Here is a 12,241-nt window from a genome sequence, read left to right on the forward strand (position 1 = left end):
AACAACTGAAGCCGCTTCATCATATTCTGACTGAAAAGCTGCAGTATCAGCCTTTCGCCAGAAGTGTCCCTCGCGTACAGCAACAGCACCAAGCCAGGGTCGAAGGCATACGGCTGAGACAGATCAGGACACACTCTGGTGGCCTTGGAGAAGGAGTGCAGTCTGTCTGCCAGTATGTTAGAGTGATCTCAGCAACAGCATGGGCACTGCAGGGGCGGCAGTGCGCAGTGCAGTGTTTTAAAAGTGTCCTTTGGCTTTCTGGTTGAGTGCTTTATCAATTTCTCCTCTGTGAAAAGGGAGGGCTGTGGTTTGATTATTCACACACAATGGGGCAACCCCAGTGCAAAGGGTACAGATTAACAACCCCATTCAATTCTTGATTCCAGGAAGAACTAACAACCGCCTCATTTATTTTTTCAGTAATTTCAGGATTTACACCCTTGTGTATTTGTCACGCTTTGTGCACATAAATCTGATGCCGATGCTAACATTTTCCCCCTCACTATTATGAGCCTGTGTTACCTCATCCCACTGCCAGTTTAATTTGAATTTGATTTTTCCACAGGGTTTACAAGATTAAAGTATTGGATAAAAGAAAATTACTGCGGATGCTGGAATCTGAAACCAAGAGAGAAAATGCTGGAAAATTTCAATAGGTCTGGCAGCATCTGTAAGGAGAGAAAAGAGCTGAGGTTTCGAGTCGAGATGACGCTTTGTCAAAGCTAAAAGACATAGAAAGTGGGAGATATTTATACTGCAGGGGGAGGGAATGAAAAATAAGTCATAGCCACGGAAACCAGGGGAAAGGCTGTTCATGGCTGTCCAAAGAGAGAATAAAGAGCCAAAGGGCAGAGAAGCTGAAATCAGAGGGTAAGCTGTGACAGATGAAGATGTGGGGGAGGGGAGATGGGTGGGAGAGAGATAAAATTGAGAAAAAGGAGGAAAAGGGAAGCAAAGGGGGAGAAAAGGTGAGGAAAGGGGGATAAAATTGGGGGAAAGAGTGGCGGGGAAGGGGGGGAAGATTAAAGCATTGTTTCCACACAAAAAAGGCAATCATTTTCCGACCAATTTTGTTCGGTGACCAATCCAAATGACGTTTTTTGCTGAATTTTGAAAGTAATTTGTCTCCAATGAGAATCTCCTCTTACGATTTATTCCAGCCAATTAGCGGCAAGTTATCACCTCTCCCTCCCTTTTTATGTCTGAGCACATATTGATAGCACGTTTGCCTCAGAGACAAATAGTCTCAAGAATAGGCCTGCACTTGCACAGAGTGCAGCTACTGAATAATTTATCTGCTGTTAATGCACGTTTCTCAAATAATTTAATTCTACCATGGCTATGGCTGAGGTGCACAGATGTAGGAGGCAGTAAACAGTATGCAAATTAAAGGACAGGATTATGCACAGCCTGTACTCGAATAGAGGGGAGGGAGCTGGTTGTCCTATTTGCTACTTCTGACATAAACTGTTAGGTTAACCTGTATGTTGCTTCCACGAAAGACACAGAAGGTATTAATGGTCGTGTCTTCAGCAGCTGAATCCCTCCCCAATCATCTCCACCTCTGTCCTTCTTTAAGACACTCCTTAAAACCTACCTTTTGACTGGGCTTTCTGGTCTCCCTGTCCCTCACATCTCATTATGTGGCCCGGTGTCAGCTTTTGTTCCTGTTAAGGGCCTTGGGAGGTTTTCTATGTTGAAGGACATGGTGGCACAGTGGTTAGCACTGCTGCCTCACAGCGCCAGGGACCCGGGTTTGATTCCCGGCTTGGGTCACTGTCTGCACGGAGTCTGCACTTTCTCCCCGTGTCTGCGTGGGTTTCCTTCGGGTGCTCCAGTTTCCTCCCACAGTCCAAAGATGTGCGGGTTAGGTGGATTGGCCATGCTAAATTGACCCTAGTGTCAGGGGGATTAGCAGGGTAAGTGTGTGGGGTTACGGGGATAGGGCCTGGGTGGGATTGTGATCGGTGCAGACTCGATGGGCCGAATGGCCTCCTTCTGTACTGTAGGGATTCGATGAAGGCACTGTATACAAGTTGATTTTAAAATTTCAGTCCCTACTCCAGAGGATTGGGCACAAAAACTGGGCTGATGAGCCTGTGGCGTACTGAGTGAGACTTTAAACCTGGCCTCCCCTTTCCATTGAATATAAACAATCTGATGGGAAGAAGAGTATGGGCGTTTTCCTGGTGTCCTGGCTAATATTTAAACCTGAACCAACTATGCCAAAAAAAAACACATTTACCTCCAGGGAATTTGCTGGCTGTCTTTCTCTACATTTAAAAAGTAACTAATTGGCTGGAAAGCTCTTAGAGATGGTCTGAGGTGCTGAATAAATGCAAGCTCTATCTAGTTTCTGTCCAGTGACCACTGCTAGAATGTGTGGATGTGTAGGCATGGTGTGAGCACAGAATTGGGTATAGCTGTGACCACTCGCCAGTCAAATAGCTGGCTGCTATTTAAATCATAGAATCATAGAATCCCTATAGTGCAGAAGGAGGCCATTCAGCCCATCGAGTCTGCATCAACAACAATCCCACCCAGGCCCTATCCCCATAACCCCATGCATTTACCCTCGCTAATCCCCCTGACACTAAAGGGTAATTTAGCATGGCCAATCCACCTAACCCGCACATCTTTGGAGTGTGAGAGGAAACCAGAGCACCCGGGGAAAACCCACGCAGACATGGGGAGAATGTGCAAACTCCACACATTATTCATGTAAATTGAGTTTGTGTCTTTATAAGCTCTGTTTGTGAACAGAATTCCCACTCACCTGAAGAAGGGGCTTGGAGCTCCGAAAGCTTGTGTGGCTTTTACTACCAAATAAACCTGTTGGACTTTAACCTGGTGTTGTTAAACTTCTTACTGTGGTTACCCCAGTCCAACGCCGGCATCTCCACATCAAACTCCACACAGACAGTGACCCAAGCCGGGAATCGAACCCGGGTCCCTGGCGCTGTGAGGCAGCAGTGCTAACCACTGTGCCACCCCATTTGATGACATCTGACTGTGGGCGTGGTTTTTATATTGGAAGGGGGTGAATTCGTAATGCCAATTTCATGGCATGGTCAACAGGTTTGAAATGGGCCCCCTTGGTGCCCAGGAGATTGGCCATGTGGACATGTTACTGGAGAGCTTCCAGCACTTGAGGAGCTACACCCCAGCAATGAGGGGCTGCCTTGAGAAGAGGAGAACAGAGAATAGAGATGAACAGCAGCAAGCAAAAGGAGCGTTAACTTTAATCACAATTCCCTACAATTGTTTCATTGCTAAAGAGGGGATTAAGGCAGGCACATTCACTTTAAATGTTCATTCTCGTAGAGAAAGGCTTACAGGAGCAAAGGTGTCTCCTTTTAATGTAGAAAGGCTTTATTTATTCCAAAGACTATCCTGCATTTTATTAGCTCTCCTTTTCTGAGGAAGGATGTTCTTGCTCTCGAGGGAGTGCAGCGAAGGTTTACCAGGCTGATCCCGGGGATGGCGGGACTGATGTATGAGGAGAGGTTGACAAGGTTAGGATTGTTTTCACTGGAGTTCAGACGAATGAGGGGGGATCTCATAGAGACTTATAAAATTCTAACAGGACTAGACAGGGTAGATGCAGGGAGGATGTTCCCAATGGTGGGGGGAGTCCAGAACCAGGGGGCCACAGTCTGAGGATTCGGGGTAGACCATTTAGGACGGAGGTGAGGAGACATTTCTTCACCCGGTGAGCCTGTGGAATTCATTACCACAGGAAGTAGTTGATACCAAAACATTGAATGTATTCAAGAGGCGGCTGGATATAGCACTTGGGGCGAATGGGGTTAAAGGTTATGGGGAGAAAGCAGGATTAGGCTACTGAGTTGGATGATCAGCCATGATCGTAATGAATGGTGGAGCAGGCTCGAAGGGCCGAATGGCCTCCTCCTGCTCCTATCTTCCATGTTTCTATGTCAATCTGCTTTTGTGGGGCTTTGTCAGGGAGTTTGGGCTTTGAGGTTATCTCAGCTGTGCCTGTCAGACTTGTCTTGCCCATATACTGAACCCCTTGAAGGGTTACTCGAGGATTTGATGTTCACCTGATAGTCCCAGTAACAAAGGTGAAGTGGGACAGAACTGCAGAGACTGGAGACCTAACATTTAATCCATTGACCCAGGGTGACATGGTGACACAGTGGTTAGCGCTCCTGTCTCACAGCGCCAGGACCTGGGTTCAAGTCCAGCCTCGGGTGACTGTCTGTGTGGAGTTTGCACATTCTCCCCGTGTCTGTGTGGGTTTCCTCCGGGTGCTCCAGTTTCCTCCCACAGTTCAAAGATGTGCGGGTTAGGTGGATTGGCCATGCTAAATTGACCCTAGTGTCAGGGAATTAGCGGGATAAATATGTGGAGTTACGGGAGTAGGGCCTGGGTGGAATTTTGGTCATTGCAGACTCGATGGGCCGAACGGCCACCTTCTGCACTGTAGGGATTCTATGACTCTGCTGTGTTATCAGATGTAGCCTGGGTTAGCAGTCTTTGCCTGTGGTATTGTCTGTTAAGAAGGGCAGAGTTATTTTAGGATCCCCTTTCCTGTTGAGCCCCGCTTGCCACACTCTCTCAAATAGCACCGGGCTCAGCTGCGATGCCCCCCACAGCGGAATGGCCAGCCACCGCTCAGTCGACAAATGGCCATTTTGTGATAAAGCACAGGGAGGGCGGCTGACATCTGTGGAACTGTCAGGCGAGGAGAAGAAACAATCTGGCTGGGATGGGGAGGGGTTGAAGGGGAAAATAAATCAATTGTAAGAAAACTAAAGAAGTGGCCCCGACGTCTCCTGAAGAATTCTTTCGCAAGCTTATCCACTTCGAGAGCAGTGACTGTAGAATTTTGACAAGAGTAATTGGGAAATTCAAAATTCCCAGCCCCTGATTTATAGTTTCAAGAAAAGAATCATTAACTGAGGGAGGTCTGGAAATTCTGCTGCTTATTCACTCTTCTGCATCAAGGGAGCTGGAGCAAACAGAACAAGAACAGCAAAGGCTGTCTTCCGCTGCATGGCTTAGCATTACCTTCTCAAGGAAAGATGCACCAAGTGCATATGGCAAGTGTAAGTACAGCAAAAGGTTCCCCCCACTTACCAGACTGGACTGGACAGGGGTTGAATGGGGGAATCACAGGTTTCGGAAAGAGACCTATCCAGCTTGGAAAAAAAAATGGAGCAACAGTTGGCAGATGCAGCAAAGACTTTGGCTCCAGGTATGTAACAATCTGCTGTTAACTGTTGAGATTTCAATTAACTGCTCGCTGTTCCAAGGAGTTACTGGGTCCTGGTGATTTGGTTTATTGCCAATGCAGCTGACTGCACACTTATGCCTCTTCATATGATCGAAGCAAACTGTGCACGGGCCCAAGGCGCTTCTTTCAACCAAATCTGGTTCATAGTCAAAGAAAGGCTTGTATTTTTATTACGCAGCCCCTTTCATGAAAGATCTTTCCAACCAATTAAGTACTTTTTCGAAGTCTAGTCACTGTTGGAATGTCGGAAAAGCGACAACGAATGGGGAATTTCACAGTAACTTCATTGCAGTGTTAATGTAAGCCTCACTTGTGACTAATAAATAAACATTAACTTTAACAAATGTGTGCACAGCAAGATCCCACAAACAGCAATGTGATAAGAATATTATTAAAGTAGAAAGAGTGCAGAAGAGATTTACTAGGATGCTACCGGGACTTTATGGTATAAGGAGAGGCTGGATAGACTGGGACTTTTTTTCCTTGCAGCTAGGGCTTAGGGGTGATCTTATAGAGGTCTATAAAATATTGAGTGGCATAGATAAGGTAGATAGTCAACATCTTTTCCCAAAGGTCAGGGAGTCTAAAACTAGAGGGCATAGGTTTAAGGGGAGAGGGGAGAGACACAAAAGGGTCCAGAGGGGCAATTTTTTCACACAGAGGGTGGTGAGTGTCTGGAACGAGTTGCCAGAGGCAGTACAATTTTGTCTTTTAAAAAGCATTTAGACAGTTACATGGGTAAGATGGATATAGAGGGATATGGACCAAATGCTGGCAATTGGGACTAGCTTAGTGGTAAAAACGGCGGCATGGACAAGTTGGGCCAAAGGGCCTGTTTCCATGCTGTAAACCTCGATGACTCTATAAGACCCAGATCATCTTTATTCATGATATTGGATGAAGGATAAATGTTGGCCAGGACTCTGAGGTAACCCTCTCTAAATTTCACCAGTACTTAAGTCCATTGGGATGTCCTGACTCCAAATAAGGGGCAGCATGGTGGCACAATGGTTAGCACTGCTGCCTCACAGCACCAGGGACCCGGATTCGATTCCTGGCTTGGGTCACTGTCTGTGTGGAGTTTGCACATTCTACCCGTGTCTGTGTGGGTTTCCTCCGGTTGCTCCGGTTTCCTCCCACAGTCTGAAAGACGTGCTGGTTAGGTGCATTGGCCATGCTAAATTCTCCCTCAGTGTACCCGAACAGGAGTGTGGTGACTCGGGGATTTTCACAGTAACTTCATTGCAGTGTTAATGTAAGCCTACTTGTGACCAATAAATAAACTTTAACTTTAAGGTGCCATATAAGTACACTCCTTTTTCCCTCCGCTGAGGGTAAATATCCTTACAAGTATCATGAGTCATTGCTTTCAGGAGCAGAGAGGATTGAAAAAGAGAGGAAGTGAGGCAAATGCTGATGTGGCTTGAGAAAGATAGGAGCACCCACTCATCTTCCTTCATGCAGAAATCAGGATCATTAGTAAACAGATTAATAACAACACTCAGCAAGTGCTGAGGTTGCGGAACAGACACAAGAGACAAAAGGGCTCTCCACTCTCCAGCGTCAAGTTGTCAGTTCTGAATGGGTTCTATTCCCTTGAGTTGCGGCAATGTGCATCTGCCATGCCATTGACGGCACAGAGAAAGCTGGAGGTCACAGAGGTCACCCCAATGTTTGTTGAAAGGCTCATGTATATTCAGTGGGGTTCAGAGTGGTCTGGCTCTCAGCAATAAATCATTACAATTTTCCCCCGGGGGAGGGGGGTGGGTGCGTTAATCTCTCTGGCCCCGCACTTAATCCACATCTGAATGTTGGAACAGAAGCATTGCAAACAAGCCAGCCCTCCACTTTACACCACCACACAAAACCTTACAGAACTCTGTCAGTGAATTTAAATGAAGCAGAGGAACTCAGACTGAGTGTCCGCAGCAGTGGTGAAGAGCTATTTATCTTTCATTCGAGATTAAATATTAGCACTTAAAAGACTGGGGTTTCAAGCAAATATTTTGGCAAATGAGCTGCTGTTTCGAGGAGTCTATTACTAAAGAGAAACCTTTTCATATATGAAAAGAATCGAGACAAGCTGTGGTCTAATCGGACTATGTTTTAACTGATGGTGCAAGGTATAATTTTGGACATTTGAGAGTCTGTAATTTACTCTTCGAGTTCAAACGATAGCATTAATTTAAGGAAGTGAGCCTCAAATTGCTTGTGGAACTCTGAAATTAAATGTGCGTATTGTTTTCAAATCCATGATGCAGTTTCACAAGGTGAATCGAGGAGGAAGGCCTCTTTCCTCGTTTTAGCTTACTTCCCCACCCCCACACAAAAAAACATTCATACGCCTGTGGGGAAAAAATAAGGATTTTTATTGCCTTATGTTGGCTTGCTGGCTAACCCTTTAAATCCAGTCACAAGTCTGTGTCTAAGTACAGTCTGCACCCTAAAGATAGCAGTTGTATTAGTGTTCATTTGTTTCCCCTACAATTAGCCATGGTAAATTGCCCCTTAGTATCTAAAGATGTGTAGGTTAGGTGGATTGGCCATGCTACTTTGTCCCTTAGTGCCCAAAGATGTGCAGGTTAGGTGGATTGGCCATGCTAAATTGCACATTTTTGGACACTAAGGGGCAATTTAGCATGGCCAATCCACCTAACCTGCACATCTTTGGAGTGTGGGAGGAAACCGGAGCACCCAGAGGGATCTCACACAGACACAGGGAGAACTCCACAGATAGTCACCCAAGGCCGGAATTGAACCTGGATCCCTGGCACTGTGAGGCAGCAGAGCTAAACACTGTGCCACCGTGCTGCCCATTGTTAAACTGAGGCCCTATTTACCCAGATCAGGTGGATGTGTAAGGTCCCATGGTAGGATTGTTTTCGCTGGAGTTCAGATGAATCGGGGGGGGATTTCATAGAGACTTATAAAATTCTAACAGGACTAGACAGGGTGGATGCAGGGAGGATGTTCCCGATGATGGGGGGAGTCCAGAACCAGGGGTCACAGTCTGAGGATTCGGGGTAGACCATTTAGGATGGTGATGAGGAGACATTTCTTCACCCAAAGAGTGGTGAGCCTGTGGAATTCATTACCACAGGAAGTAGTCGATGCCAAAACATTGAATGTATTCAAGAGGCAGCTGGATATAGCACTTGAGGCGAATGGGCTCAAAGGTTATGGGGAGAAAGCAGGATTGGGCTATTGAGTTGGATGATCAGCCATGATGGTGATGAATGGCGGAGCAGGATCGAAGGGCCGAATGGCCTCCTCCTGCTCCTATCTTCCATGTTTCTATGGTACTATTTTGAAGGTGGATTGGGGAGTTCTCCTCGGTGTCCTGGCTGATATTAATCCTTCAATTAACATCACAAAAAAGCAGATTATCTGCTCATTATCACATTGCTGTTTGTGGGATCCTGCTGTGCGCAAATTGGCTGCTGTGTTCCTACAGTACAACAGAGACTAAATTTCAAAAAGTCCTTTGGGGGCCAGTGGTTGTGGAAAGTGCTTGATAAATGACTTTTGTTTCTTCATTCATAAGTTGGAATCCAGCAGGTCTGATTCATACATTGGAATGCAACATGACTATAATGTTTCAAGGCGTACATTCTCAGCTGGAGTTACAGGGCAGGGAGTGTTAACAGAATTCTAGTAGCAACTGTATATGTATTGCCTCACCCTCTTATTAAATGGTATTTGAAACTTCCGTGTTTGATTTTTGAAAGGCATTTACAATGACAATAGAAGTTTAGGAACTTTGGCAACAGTCAGCTCATAGTTGGCAGGCAACAACCATAGTTCCCAGCCACACTACTGCCCTGCCAGTTTCAACTGTTCATGCTGTGGCACTGGCAGCTTTGACTGTGCCCACTACAGCACTGGCAGCTTTCACACCATGGCATTGCCAGATTCAACTGTTCGCCCCATTACACGACCAGCTTCAACTATTCACCCCATGGCACTGCCAGTCTCAACTATTCACAACATAGCACTGACGGCTTTGACCAAATTAGTGGCAACCCCCCTCCAGGGGAGGGTGAAGGTACTGTGGGGGCATGATGGGCATCCTTGCCGTGCCTTCTCCATTCCCCCTCCCCTCCCCCTCTCCAATGCGGACCAGGCTGCATGAAGCTGGTATGTCCCTATAGTGGCACAGATGCCCCACATAAATTAGGTGCCTGTCTGCTGATGCCACAGAAGCAATGTCAGCACTGGAGGCCACTGCTATTCTTTATAAGTCACTGCAGGAAGGGGAGGGATCCACTGATGTCACGGACCAGGGACTCCCACCATTCTGCTATTGTTCAATAGGGAGTAAGACTGATTTCAAAGCTTTCGCAGTTATAACTCACTGAATTTATGCGTCAGGCATATGGATGGATGAATCCTAATACAGCTACAATTTGGAAAGTGTCAATTGTGTGGTCATAGATTGATTTAAACAGCTGCCTATTGCTGAAACCATTCTGAAAGCAATGAAATCCCCAGGGTCTTAATGACGGCAAACACAAGACAGAATAACCTCCTTCTCCCAAAGTAAAATGTTCCAGAAATCCTAACCCTTCCTGAATTTCCAGAATTCAGATGTGCAGGTTAGGTTGATTGGCCATGTTAAATTGCCCCAAAGATGTCCAAAATCTCCTCAGATACTGAAGCAGTCCATGTTCAATGCAACAAGATCTGGACAATATCCAGGCTTGGGCTGACAAGTGGCAAATAACATTCGCGCCACACAAGTGCCAGGCAATGATCATCACCAATAAGAGACACTCTAACCACCGTCCCTTGACATTCAATGGCGTCACCATCACTGAATCCCCCACTGTCACCATCCTGGGGGTTACTATTGACCAGAAACTCAACTGGACTCACCACATAAACACAGTGGCTGCAAGACAGGTCAGAGGCTGGGAATCCTGCGGTGAGTAACTCACCTTCTGACTCCCCAAAGCCTGTCCACCATCTACAAGGCACAAGTCAGGAGTGTGATGGAATACTCCCCACTTGCCTGGATGGTGCAGCTCCAACAACACTCAAGAAGCTCAACACCATCCAGCAGCCCTGCTTGATTGGCACCACATCCACAAACATCCACTCCCTCCACCGACGCTCAGTAGCAGCAGTGTGTGCCATCTACAAGATGCACTGCAGCAACTCACCAAAGATCCTTCGACAGCACCTTCCAAACCCACGACCACTTCCATCTAGAAGGACAAGAGCAGCAGATACATGGGAACACCATTATGCGCTAGTACCCCTCCAAGCCACTCACCATCCTGACTTGGAAATATATCGCCGTTCCTTCGCAGTCGCTGGGTCAAAATCCTGGAATTCCCTCCCTAACGGCATTGTGGGTCAACCCACAACACATGGACTGCAGCGATTCAAGATGGCAGCTCACCACCACCTTCTCAAGGGGCAACTAGGGATGGGCAATAAATGCTGGCCAGCCAGCAACACCCATGTCCCACGAATGCATAAAAAAGAAATGTGCGGGTTAGGTGGATTGGCCATGCTAAATTGCCCCTTAGTGTCCAAAGATGTGTAGGTTAGATGGATTGGCCATGCTAAATTGCCTCTTAGTGTCCAAAAATGTGTAGGTTAGGTGGATTGGCCATGGTAAATTGCCCCTTAGTGTCCAGAAATGTGTAAGTTAGGTGGATTGGCCATGGTAAATGTGTGGGGTTAAGGGGATAGGGCGGGGCCATTCGACAGGCCGAATGGCCTTCTTCTGCACTGTAGAGATTCTATGATTATCCTGGCCATTTCCTCTGACTTTCCTGTTTTCCCCAATTAGAGAACATTGACAAATCCACAAAGCAGTGTATATACATACACACACTCTCACTCTCTCTCTCACACACACACTCTCTCTCACACACACACACACTCTCTCTCACACACACTCTCACACACACTCTCACTTCCTCACACACACTCTCACACACACTCTCACTCTCTCTCACTCTCTCACACACACTCTCACTCTCTCTCACACACACACTCACTCTCTCACACACCCACTCTCTCTCGCACACACTCTCTCTCTCACACACACTCTCACTCTCTCTCACACACACACTCACTCTCTCACACACCCACTCTCTCTCTCACACACTCTCTCTCTCACACACACTTTCTCACACACACTCTCTCTCTCTCTCATACACACATACACACTCTCTCTTACACACTCTCACACACACTCTCTCTTTCTTACACACTCTCAACCACACTCTCTTACACTCTCACACTCTCTTCCTTACACACTCACACTCACTCTCTCTCATACACACACATACACACTGGAAGTGGCTGAATTTGAGATTGTAGATGTTGAGTAGGGCTGGACTAATCATTCTGACAGTGTCGCCCTGAAATGGAAATTTTAACATTGGAAGGTTTGATATTCTTTGCAGACAGTCATTTCTCTTTGGGAAAATTAATTGGATTCCGAGCAAAGGTTCCTTTTAAATGAGCATTCCCAGCAATGGGGTGCCGACTAATACTGCATAACCAGGTCATTTATATGTTTTTTCCCCCTCCAAGGACAGATCCACTCTTCCTGTCATTGTGGAGGAGTTGAAAGGTCAGCCGCTATTCGAGTGGCTGCTTTTGTCTGCGTTCAGCTGAGTAAAGTGGCGAAAACTGCAAAGAGCTGGACGAAGCTGAATTCAGGCAGGCTGGACACCTGAATGCTGGCCTGGAGCAGAGCACAGCAACTGGGGAGAACGCAAAACTCAAGCTCTGACCTATCTGACCCGCAGCTGCTTCATAAAAGGCAAAGTCCTGAAAGGAGCTGGGCAGAGGGCAGCAGCACAATGGAGGTGTCACCTGGAGACACAAAAGACGCTGCTTAAGAGGCTGAAAGTAGCTGCAGCACAGAATCAGCTACACAGAGGTCCCATAGAATCATAGAATCCCTACAGTGCAGAAGGAGGCCATTCGACCCATCGAGCCTGCACCACCGCAATCCCT

This window comes from Mustelus asterias, chromosome X (genome assembly GCF_964213995.1).
Source record: "Mustelus asterias chromosome X, sMusAst1.hap1.1, whole genome shotgun sequence".
NCBI lineage: Eukaryota > Metazoa > Chordata > Chondrichthyes > Carcharhiniformes > Triakidae > Mustelus > Mustelus asterias.